Source organism: Neophocaena asiaeorientalis, unplaced genomic scaffold, assembly GCF_003031525.2.
Source record: "Neophocaena asiaeorientalis asiaeorientalis breed wild unplaced genomic scaffold, Neophocaena_asiaeorientalis_V1.1 scaffold396, whole genome shotgun sequence".
NCBI classification, from domain to species: Eukaryota; Metazoa; Chordata; class Mammalia; order Artiodactyla; family Phocoenidae; genus Neophocaena; species Neophocaena asiaeorientalis.
In genome coordinates this window covers 2,342,336-2,355,455 of record NW_020172455.1, presented here as the reverse complement: position 1 = coordinate 2,355,455, position 13,120 = coordinate 2,342,336, and positions in this window count along the sequence as shown.

The window sequence follows — 13,120 nt, the reverse complement described above, 5'->3', positions numbered from 1 at the left end:
GTCTATACCTCTGGAAAGAGTTCCTTCCTGGAAACCACCTGAAACAATTCTGTTTCCTGTTGAGGCCCAACTCATTCAGTAAATTAGAACATGACATGGAACTTCTTAGAGTGTTAGGTTCTTCCCTTTTGAAACGAAAATAATAATAATACTTAGTATCTAGCACCATGCTTGAACATGGGCCCTCAATAAATGTTGACTGCTTGAATAAATGAATGGATGGATGGATGGGTGGGTGGATGGCTGGCAGAATGAACGGATGGATACCTACAAGAATTAATGACAAGATGTTAATGTGTCAGGTATGAAAATATTTATTATAATTCTTATCAAATGGCGAATGAATGTAATTGATAACATTAACTCTCTTGATGTCATACATCGAGCAAGGATCAGAAAAACTGAGCCGCTTTTTCCATTTGTTAATTGTGTGATCGCAGGCAAATTATTTTCCCATGCTGTGCCTCCATCTCCTCTTCTATAAAACAAGAGAGTTGAGTAAATAACCTCTAAGGGGCCATTCAGCTTGGACATCCTATCAGGACCAAGCATTCCAGAGAAACATACAACAATTTGAATTGGAGAAATTAGGGAAGCGCTCAGGGCAGAGGCAGAGATCTGAACAATATAGTAAGAACGAGAACAGTAGAAGGACATTCCAGTGAGCAGAGACTGGAGGGGATGAAGGGGAGAGAGGTCAGTCAGTTCTGGTGGCCAAGAATAAACATCCGGCTGGAACAGAGATCTCTCGTGGGATCTCAGGGGGCCTGGAACATCAGGCTGAGGAACTGACACTGTAGAAGGAAGGGGTCTAACTTCCTCAAGGCCCCAGAAGCCACTGGAGAACTAGGGTTCTAGTTTCCTCCACTCAACCCTCTGAACTACCAGGAGGGTCCCTGTCTTCATCTCCTGATGGCAGCTGCCTTCTCCCTTTTGTGATTCCTTTCTTTGAGGAAAATTTGATTGGGTGAGGAAACCATTTGGTAAGGGATATTTCTGGCACTGTTCAAATCTTGGCAAAAGGCTTGTTCCTGTCATCATCCTACTTGCATTTTAAAATCTGTTAGTTTGCAGGAAAGTCAAAGGCAAGATAATCAAAAGAAAGTGATTTTTTTAAATTACTGCAAAAGTATCAATCCAGACAGAAAGTTTATTGGGTCTTTAGCAAGAATATTACCTTGAAGGACCTTAGGCACGCAGTCAAAGCACTTGGAAAAAATTATGAAAATTAACAATAAGAATAATAATCCCAAACTGTGGTAGGATACATGGGGTTATTTGACAATGTGGCTAGCCCTGGAAGTTTAGGCATGGCCCTTCATTCTCGGGCCTCAGTCTCCCCATATGTCAAATAGACCCAATGCTGGGCTCTAGAAGCCTCTCCTGCTTGGGTGGGGCCTGAGCTCCCAGCTCTTTGCCCTCTGCTGAGAACGGCATTCCTGGGAGGGCACAAGGGAACTTGCACCACTTTGGTTTCTATTTGCCTGACCTCTGACCCCTGTGTGGCCCCTCAGAGCTGTGGAACTGAGGCAGCTGCCCAGCTCTGTAACCTCTGTGGCTTTGGCCAGAGATCAAGAGGAGTCAGCGCCAGCCTGCAGTCAGGCTGGGCCTCTGTGAAGGGGTCATCTAGACATCAGCCTCACTGCCACTGGTGGGGACAGGACTCGTCACCTCTAGTGAATGCTCCCCAGGGTGGCCCCCTGACCACTGCCCACACCATGTGGCTCACAGGTGGTCACTGCAAAATATTCCTCCGTGGTTGATGTTAGTCCCAGCTCAAAAACGTTGGCAAGGTCTTCCCTGGTGGCACAGTGGTTAAGAGTTCGCCTGCCAATGCAGGGGACATGGGTTCGAGCCCTGGTCCGGGAAGATCCCACATGCTGCGGAGCAACTAAGCCCGTGAGCCACAACTGCTGAGCCTGCGCTCTAGAGCCCAGGAGCCACAACTACTGAAACCCGCGCTCCTGGAGCCCGTGCTCGGCAACAAGAGAAGCCACCGCAATGAGAAGCCCGTGCACTGCAACGAAGAGCAGCCCCCGCTCACCGCAACTAGAGAAAGCCGGCGCGCAACAACGAAGACCCAACGCAGCCAAAAATAAGTAAATAAATAAATTTATTTTTAAAAAAAAACAAACAAAAAAAACCTTGGCAACAGCCCCTTATTGAGCTGCAGCAGCGTTATCCCCAAGAGGCACCCATCCTGTAAGATGTTCCTCAGAACCCCAGGCCACGTCACTGGAGTTTGGAGGACGCAGCCTGCTGTGTCTCGCTCTCCCTTGCAGAGTCCCAGGGCTCCAAGTCCCCAAGGAGAGAGACCTGTTCAGGCCCATCGAACCCAGTCTGGTCCCTGGTAACTCTCAGCCTCACTTCCCACAGCTCCTCTGTCTGCCCTAAAGTCCAGTGCAAGTGAGTTATTAATTGATAGTTGATCATTTTTTTGAGTGTGAATGTTGCAAAAATATAAACTCGGAGAAAGAAAAGGAGAAAAAAGCAGGAATTACCTGAAGGAGCCTAGGTTTCAGTTCAAAATCCCTTGAAAAGTTCAATTAGACTAATTATTCTCTCATGTTTTTTGTCCATAAACTATGAGTTCTCCACCCCTTCCACCGCCTGCTGGCCTTTGTTCATGCTGTTCCCTCAGTCTAGGAAACCTCTCCCCTTTGTTTACCTATGAAAAGCCGTCCATCTTTCAAAGCTTTATTCAAATGCCTCTTCCGAACACCCTCCCCAAATTCCATACTAAGAATTTATTACTCATTACTATGCGTAATTTATTACTCATTACTCACAGGACTTTTCATGAATTTCGCTTGAAGTAGTCTTCTTGATAGCCATGCATAAGAGCTGTCATTCATTGATACCCCTCTGTGCCAGTATTAAATTTTGTAACCAGTATTGCCAGTTGTGTGCAAGAGGCATACTGGTTTAAAAAAATTAAAATAGCCCCTGTTCTCCATGATTCTGGGTCCCCTCCTTTTAGATCATTTCCTGGGAATCTCTTCCGCCGACATGGCTCCATCTGAGTCTGTCTTGGCTACGTCGGTGGAATTTAGGCATCAACTTCACTCATATAAAAATAATCTGTTGAAATCAGAAAGAAAACGCTTCTGAGCTCTAAAAGGAAAGAAAATGAGGTCTTAATTAGCAATATTTCCCAGATTAGGAGGTTTAATTCTTTGGCATTCAGACGGTCAGAAAGGAAATTGAGAGCAATGAAATGGGCACAGCAGGTCCCGTGGGAATAGGCAGAGCAGATGTCATAAAGCACCGGCATTAAATGTTAGGCTTTTGCTCAAGTCTTTTTTGTCTGGAACCAACCCTAACAAGCCAGTGACATCTTAGAAACAGCAGATGAAAGTTTGGGGGTGGTGATGTAGAGACACTGCGAGATGCGAGAGCTGAGTGGGTGACATATGTAAAATCTGTGCAAAAGGAAAACAGATTTGGGGCCATCGGGTGGAGGGGCAAATAGTCCTCTGGACGTCGTAATCTCAGCCTCTCTGGACATCACTACACAATAGTCCAAAACTGATCATCACAGAAGTGCCTGAATTATCAAAAAAAAAAGTTAGATGACCTGCTGCATCCTCTCTTAGAAGACAGTGAAGTATATATAAGCTCTTTGGGGAAAAGAAATCATTGTAAAATTATAAGTGTTTGTTCAAAAAGTTAACATATTCCCCAAGAGATCCTCACAGTTTATTCCTCTTGTTCCCGGGGCTGTGTTTAAGCATCACTTTCTGGAACCTTGATTTAAATTGCAGCCCCACTCACCCCTGGCATGCCTAAGCTCCTTTTCTTCATACCACTTGTCACTGAATGTAATATGTAACTTAGTGTTTGGTTATGAGCCTTCTCTCCTATCCCAAAGGAATGTAAACCCCACGAGGGTAAGGGTTTGTCTGTTTTGCTCACTGCCGTGTCATGGATGAACTATGTGTCTGGCACCTAGTAGGCGTTCATTCTTTACTGAATGAAAGCGTGAATGAACAGACTCAGTTATTTGGAAAACACATTTAACTTTTTAAAAGTCATTCTGTGGAAATACTGGCTAAATGCAGAAAAACTATTTGAGAATTTTTAAACATAGTCACGTTAATTTGTTGGCAGATACTTAAGGTCGTACTCTCTGCAGACATTATGCATTGGGGATTTGCTTATTGTGTTCACATTCACAATTTTGAGTGCCCCAAAACTCCAAGTATTCCACATGCAGAGTCACTGACACCCTTGAGAGACACGTGAGTGCACACACACACACATACACACGCGCGCACGCACGCGCACACACGCAACATTCTGGTTCCTCCAGTAGCCTACCTGAGGTTTTATCAGCTCTCTTATGTAAGGGTTTGACAAGTCTGGTCTATGCCTCCTTCAGAAAATTCTTAGAAATAGTAAGTGATGATATTGATTAGAAATGCTAGTGTTTTCCATGAGTGAGTCTAGAATAAATATTTAATCACCATTTATTGTGATGTTGGCGGCAGAGACTGTGCCCTGGAAAGTGTACTGGACGTAGAGCCAGAAAAATTGAGTGCGAGCCCTGGATCTGCTGCTGAAATGCTGAAGGATCTTGGCAAGTTGTTTAACCGCAAATACCTCACTCAGAGGTTTTTTCTGTACAGGACTTGGTAAGCTATAATGTGCCATAAAATTTTAAGAAATAATCATTATTTTGGTAAGAAGTAAAAAGTGCATTACCTGTCACCAGAAATAGAGGTGACATCAGATCCTGATGACTGATGACCTTTGAAATGCATGGGTATCAATCTCGATATCTTGCCCACCTTCACTGCTATGTAATTTGTTGTGTGACCTTTACATGTAGGGCCTCAATTTCATCATATACAAAAAAGGATTCTACCCAGTTCCAGCATGCTGGGTTGACTTCTCTGATTCTGATCGCAACTGACAGGGTCTGTAGGTCTGTAGCAGCAAAGTGGGATGGGTTCCAATCAATCATGCAGTCTAACCTGGTAGTTTTCTAAATTCAACGCTATAAACTTCATTCATTCATTCACTCATTCTTTCCTTCAACAAATACTTGCCGAATGTCAATTATGCGGCAGAGGCTGTATTAGATGCTGGAGACAAGAAATGGCAGAGGACACAGTGCCAGCACCATCAGTGATCCGAGTTGAACTGGAGAACCAGTTTGATAAACATATTGTGTTGTCCACATTAGGACCCACGAGGAGACAGCCACAGGGTGCAGGGGACCACAGAGCGAGGCCTGACTTACTCTGGAAGAGACAGAGACAGCTTCACACGAAGATGGATTTCAGTGGGACCTCAGAGGACAAGTAGAAGGTAGCCAGGCAGGGGCTGAAGAAAGGCGTGTCATTAAAGGAAGGAAAGAATGTGGAAAGGTCCAAGGACATTTCACTTGGGCGGTTTAATAGCACTTATTGTGTACCTCTTGTGTGCTAAGCACTGTAGAGGAAAGCAGATAGGATAGAGCTGACAAGGATTAGATTGTCAAACGCTTGAATGCCATGCTCAGGACGGGCGTACAGCATTGTTGAATGCAGACAGAGAGATTACAGAACATGATCTCTTTGTGTAAAATTATTTACCCTCATCATTCAAACATTCAACAGATATTAAGAGCTAATTATAATATGTGAAACACTAGGGATCCCTATCTGAGAAGAACATGTCCATAAAGTGTGATAAGTGCACTGATTACAGGAACACCTGTAACTGGAGGACTGAAGCTAATCTGGGAGGAAGGATGGCTGAAGGAGGACTTCCCAGGGGAGGTGACGTTTTAAGCTGAATGTCTAAGGGTGAAGAGAAACTATCTAGGTGGCTGGAGAGGGAAGTGGTCCAAGAAGAAGCAGAAGCGTGTGTGAAGGCCTGGAGACCCAAGGAAGGAGCTGGGAGATGTCAGTGAGCCTGCAGTAGAGTGCACAGGAGGGATGTGGCCTGGGGTCTGTGCTGCAGAGTTTGGGTTCCGCCCCAAGGGAAGCCATTGGTGGATTTTAAGCAGACAGTGACATGATAAGATTTGTATTTGGGGTATGTATGTCTATATCCATGTAATTGACATTTCCCACTTCACCAGCTTGGTATGCAAAAATGTCATCCTTCCTGAATATTCAAATCTTAATGGCCAGGAGCCCCCAGCTCACCCAGATTAGAAGAAAGATTCTATCTTTGAGATTCTCTCCCCCAAATATTTTTTTAATTGAGATAAAGTTGACATATAACACTGTGTAGGTTTAAGGTACAACATGTTGATTTGATATACTTGTTATTGCAATATGATTACCTCCCTAGAGTTAGCTAACACCTTAGTTACATCACATAATTATCCTTTCTTTTTTGTGGTAAGAACGTTTAAGATCTAGTCCTTTAGTAACTTTCAAGTAGATAATACAGTACAGGTAACAATAATCACCATGCTGTGCGTTGGATCCCCAGAACTTATTCATCTTCTAACTCCAACTTTCTATCCTTTGACCAACATCGCCCCGATTCCCCCACCCCCCAGTCCCGGTTCCTATGAGTTCAGCTTTTTCAGATTCCACATATAAGTGACCCAAGTATCTCTGAAGACCCGTCCCTGGTCTGTGAATCAGTCTTTACAGGCATGTCCTTGCTGCCACCTCCCCAAGAACACGAACGTGGCCGTGTCCTTTGAAGCTGCTCCCCTCGGTGGAAGGCCAGCTTCTGCCCACTGCCTCCAGGGTGGCCTTGCTGCAGTCACTGACATGGGGTCCGTGTCTTTCCAGAGCAGTGACCGTCTGGGCAGCCAGAGGAAATGCCAGGGTCCCTCTGCAGCCACGTGTGCGTCTTCTGGATCCTACTCGCTGCCTCCGTGGTGGCTGGTACAGGCCTTCTGTTTCACCTCAGTGTCTCCTCAGGAGAAAAGAGGGGACTCTCCAGCCCATGTCACTTCCAGAAAAGGCCTCCCGCAGCAACTAGGGGACAATTGTGACAGCTCTTGTGGATCAGCCCCTTCTATGCACAGAAGCAGAAAACTGCTTATCAGAAGGCATGACTGAGGACTGGTGGGGTCATGTCAAGAGTGGCTCTGAGGTCAGCTACCTGCTCCGCCCAGAAACAGCGTGCTCTCTGACCTCCATCCTCCTCCTGTCCAAAGGGTCATTCCTAATTTCTTTCACTGCTGTCCAGGGGGGCACCGCTCTTCTGGAGGATGGAGACCACAGTCCATCCCACTCACTCACCAGGCACGTTTTGGGAGGCTGGCCACCTGTAGGTTGAGGCAGCTCACCCCCGCCACAGGGACTCCCTTCGAGCACCCCAGGGCAGGTCCTGGGCCCGTCCCTTCCTCCCTCACCCTAAGACCAGCCTTATTTCCTGCCCAGGATCATCCACTTTTCGGAATGAGTGACAGTGGAAACGTCACATCCTTCAGGGATGCGGTGCCATAACCTCAACAGACAGTGACATCAGCATATTGTGTAATATATGTCAACAGGGTACATATGCACAGAGAAATGTCTGCAGGGCCGTTTCCCCACATTTTAATAACAGTACCTCTGGGTTTTAGTGATTCTTACAATCTTCATTTTACTTTAGTATCATATTTGAATTTTTTTTTTCGCAGTGACTATGCATCGTATTGTATTTTCAGGAAAATAATTTAGGCTTTGGAATCAGATAGCCTTGGCCTATGGCAAATCAGATCACCAGTTTCCTCATTTGTAAAATGAGGAAAGTAATAATATTTCAGAAGATTGTTGAGGAAAATTCAATATTATTTCTATTTTTTTCTTTTATTTTTTTAAATAGATTTTATTTATTTATTGGCTGCGTTGGGTCTTCGTTGCTGTGCACGGGCTTTCTCTAGTTGCAGCGAGCGGGGGCTACTCTCCGTTGCGGTGCACGGACTTCTCATTGCAGTGGCTTCTCTTGTTGTGGAGCACGGGCTCTAGAGCACGGGCTCAGTAGTTGTGGCACACGGGCTTAGTTGCTCCGCAGCATGTGGGATCTTCCCGGACCAGGGCTCGAACCTGTGTCCCCTGCACTGGCAAGTGGATTTCTAACCACTGCACCACCAGGGAAGCCCCTCTAATATTTTCATTACTTGTAACTGACCTGGATAATTTTACACAAATACATGATTACATTATATATACAGGTGAACTTTCTTGGAGTCCTTTTTTTTCCTTTTCCTCTGTTTTGACTCCTCCCTCCCGCTCTGGTCAGCGCTACTCCTGTCACAGCTCCTGTTACAGCTCCTTGTCAAACCCAGGCCAACGGCCCATCTCGCACAAACCATGATGACAACCTAGAAAGTACCTTCCATATCTTCCTCTATGATAATACAATAATGAAAGCATATCGATATATACACTTAAGTGAATATACATAATCATATAAAAGGTTTTTTGGTCATTTGTAAAAAGAGATCATATTACACACAATTTTATGCATCCTACTTTTCTCACTCAACAATATGTTCTGGAAATCCATCCTAGGATCTGGAGAAGGTCTCATTTTAATAGCTGCATGATTTTTTATGATTTGGAAACAACATGCTTTATTCATCTGTTCCCATGTTTATTGATATTCACTTTGTTTCAGCTGCAACACATATACACACATACACATACGCACACACACTACCGCTTTGTTACATAATCAATTTTATTTCTTTGCAATAGATTTTCAGGAATAGGATTTCTGGGTGAAACAGATATAGCATAGCCAGTCAACAATATTTCAAATGTATACCTGTTACATAGTAATTGCTCAATAAAATGAAACCTGTGTTTATTCTTATTATTAGGCGAGAAGTTATATTTTGGAGAAGTTGAGTCATTTATTAGATTCCCCATTTAGATAAATGACATACACTTTAAAGACATGGGTTATCTGTAATAACCAAACTAACAACTGTCCTCTCTTTGTTTATACAAAGTCCAAAGGAAACGGGACTTCACTGGAAAACTAAAATAGACATGAAAGTTGACCTCCTTGTTTCCTCTTTGCCATTTCAGATGCATTTCCTCAGTGAGGCAGGAACTCAGAGGCCAAGGGCGCTCCCATAACTGGAGATTCTTGTTTTGTATTTTTGAAAATTGTTATCAGCTTATTTGTATAATTGTTTGAAAAACAAAAAGAGGGCTCATTAAAGCATTTTCCCTGCTGTGAATAAGGAACCAATTTGTAGCCTTTGAGTGAGACTGATGAATAAGTTCCTGTGTCTGCAGCCTCAGCCCTGCCCTCCCCCGGCAGAAGCTCACAGAGAAAAATCAGGCAATTTCTAGTTTGAAAGTTCTCATTTTATTCAGCTGCTCGCAACGAAAATTGAGGCTGCACCTTGTAAAGAGAGGGCAGTTGTGCAAAATGCAGACTTGGTGGATTCCGGACATGAGCGCTCCTAAGCCGTTTGACCAAAAACGTCAGCACATGACAAATTTCAAACTCCAGACTGAAATGGAATCTTGCAAGTTGGCCGAGGGCCAGGGGCTGGGCCCTGGACACAGCCTGAGCCCAGAATGTGAGAGAGATTCTGGGAGAGAAAAGGCACTCACAGAGTTTTAATGAAACAGGAAATAGGTACCTCCGTTTGCCTACTGCTTTGTTCCCTTTTTGTCTGGACACCAGAAAGCCAAGGGAAGCGGGGAGGCCTGTGTGGGCATCCTCGGATTCTAAGCCATCAAAGCAGGCTGAGCCTCCCGTGTCCCAAGTCCACACGCATGAAAACGAGCTTCAGGCTCACAAGTCTCTCTCAGTCATTGTTTCTGCTCTTCTTACCCTGTCTTTCCCAGTCTTGTCTACGTTTCAGTGAGTGACTGACTTTCTGGCTTTTGGAAAATAGTTTTGGCTTCACTATAACCCCTTGGACAGAATTCTGCTCTTCTGCTTCAACTCTCATGACACCCTAATTCAGCTTTGGTTTATACGCTATAGCTTTTCCCACTGTGATCCAACTCCAGTCCTAAAGCTCTGTGCACCCTCCCAGGCCCACGCTGTCCCCTTGGAAGGAGTTATAGTGATGGGGTCACAGACCCAATTCAGAACAAGAAGGAAGAAAAGCTGATTCACAGATGCTTTCCTAGCCTGTTCCACATCCATGATGCCTTGGTTTTTAAAGGGCTCTAAGGCCTGGTCCTTGTTTATGGAGCACCTACTGCACGTAAGACCAGGCCTGAAATCAATGTTCTTTGGGGATAAGAATAGCTAGGATATGAAGCATTAGGCTGAGTCCCTGTCTGCAAGAAGCCCAACGTCTGGATTTAGAGACCCACGTGCTCGGTAGATAAATGTCTCCGTTCAGAATTTGCTGAGTTACCGGCCAGTTGAAGGCAGAGGAGGTAGTGGTGTGTGAATTCAGGGGATGGGATGCACTCGGGGGCTGGAGTGGAGAGGACGAGGACCAGGGCCCCCTTTGACAGATGGAGAAAAGAAGGGAGACGGCAGTTACTAAGCGCCTACTATGTGTCAGAGTTAGTGTAAGAGCTGGGGTGGTTATCTCTGGTAATTCCCAAGATAGGAGTTGGAAGAGAAGAGGGCATATCCATGTTAATGGTGCAATGTTAATGTTAATGGCGCAATTAACATTAATGCACATTTTTTATAACATTAATGACAGCCTGGTCTGAGCTTTGGCGGAATCTATTCAGGTTGAATGTTTGTCTAGACTAGCTGTGCTTCTCTGCCAGTGCAGAAACAGCCACGATCTAAGTGTCTTAAATAGTTAAGGAGCAAGGTTAATTGGCTTACTCTGTGGTCGTGATGAATTCTTTGAGCGCCTGCAAGGCTCTGGGGACTGTGTAAATTATGAGATGGGCAGAGACGATTGTGGATCCTGGGACTGGCTGGAAGACCTTGGCCTCAATGATTTCAAGATGAGAAAGATTATGGGGACTTTTGTGGCCTTATTGAAGAGTCCCACCCCTAATATCACTTCTCATCTCATATCTCGAAAGAAGAGTGGTGAAAAATGACAAAGGAATGAATTTAAAAATCAGACAATGTACGTTTAAGTTTTTAATACCTGTATTTATTCTGATAGCTTGTTCAACGAGTGTTTTCTTGAATGCCTCTGTAGCACTAGGGCAATCATGGTGCACAAAATAAAGTTCTGGTTCGTGTGTTTACAGTCTAGCGGGAAAGGTAGATGTTAAACAAGGCAACACACAAAGAAGTATGTCATTACAGAGTTATTACGTACAAGATCTGGGAGCCGTGGGAGAGAAGAAACATGGAAGGTGTCTCAGAGGAGCTGACATCTGAGAAGAAACCTAAGCAATGAGAGGGTCCAGATGGGTAGAGAGTGGGGCTAAAGACACTTGGGCTGGCCGTGTAGACCATCTGAACTCATGAAAGGGAGATAACAATGATGTGTCAGCCCAGGTTGTCATGGAGACTATTTAATGTCTATAAGTCACCTGACCTGGTACCTGATGCATATTGGTGGCACTGAACAAATATTTACTGAATCTGATCCAGAAGTCCCTCCTAGCCCTATCATTCCAGGGTTCCAAGTTTCTCTCTGACTTTGACCCCAGGGAGCCCCACCCTTGCTGTCGGGGCCTGATGTGGCCTCTGGCTAGCTGCACGAGCAGGGATGAGCTGGGAGCAGGACCCTTCAGGGACCCACAGCAGTGAATTTCCTGCGATGGTCCTTGGTGTCTGGAGTCAGCTTCCCCATTCGGCAGTGAAGGCACGCACTGCTTCTCCCTGGGAAGAAAGCTGTCTGCTTTTTCCCGCTTGGCCATGCTAATGGCAATAACCGCAGTGCTGAACTCGAGACAGTAGATATTTGGAAATCCTTAAATAGAGTCAACCTACTCTTTACAGCTACAAAGTACATACCCATCATCGTATATCAACTGACCATCACGTGTAACTTTAGGAGCCTGGCAGGCAGATACCAAACCATGCTATTTTGCAGATAAAATGGAGACTCTGGGAGGGAAAGTGATGTGCTGAGGGTCACACAGATAATTAGTGGCCTGGGCCTGGGTCTCCCGTCACTGGTCCGGTTCTCCCTCCACGTGGCCCCCTGTGTTGTCTGCCCAGAGCAGGCCCCAGGGAGAGGACGGGCAGACAGGTGGGCGCTTGTACTCTGCCCCTTGTTCACTTTCAGGTGCAAACACCTGTCGCGTGTTGTCCTCTGCCAGGCCCTGCTCTAGGCCCCATGGATGCGTCGGCCTCTTTGACGGTGGTGTTTTAAGGCCTGGGGTGGCAGGGAGATGTCACAGAGGAATGATGGTATTTCCACCCACTGCTGGAGACTAAGCCTGCGTCTGAACGTTCCCTGGTCTGAAGGCTGTGCCAGCCCTGTGGTAACACAGTTAACCTTTGAAACCGAATCTGATCCGCTGCCGTCCTGTGGTGTCTGGGCCTCCGTCTGACAAGGGGACAGCCAACAAAGGGCTCAACGTCCTCCTTCATGAGCCCGACTTTCCAGAACAAGAGGCAGAATCCCGGCTGTCCCCACTTGTGGTGAAGCTGTCCCTCCAGGTTTCCCTGCTGCCATCCTTGGGGTCATTTCTCACTCACCTCCTCCATTCCTGGCTGGGTGCGGAGTGTCTGTCACCTCCAGGAAGGATGCTCCCTAAAATGCCCAGCCTCCCACACGGGAGACCGTCTCAGGGAACCCACAGCCGGATCCGGCAGGTGGGCCCCAGTGCCAGCCCCTATAATGACGGGCTTCCCTAAGCTTCCAGACCCCCGGCCAAGCTAGGGGTCTTGGGGCCTTTTGCGTACAGTTCTCTGTGTTTGGAATGCCCTTCCTCCTCTGGCCAGTCCTCCTCCAACTCAACCTTCTGATGCCAGCTGGGCTACCCCTCCCCGGCACCTTTCCCTAACCTCTGTGGGCACTTTGCACTGACTTCTAGAGCCCCAGAGACATTTGTAATTAGCTCTTCTTTGTTTAGATGCCCTTTGGACTATGTCTCATTCTCCATTGCATCTGTAGCGCCTAGCCCAGTGCTTGGCATATGGTAGGTCCTCACGGTACTTAATGAATGAAGGAGAGTCATCTAACCTTCCACACCCCAGCCACGTTTGCACCAAGAACTCTGCAGCCCCCGCTGGTCTTTCATTGGGGGTCTTGCTTGATGACACATTTGACACTTCAACTGCTTGCTTCCTGTCTGTCTCTCACCCTGCTGGTCAACACCATGATGTG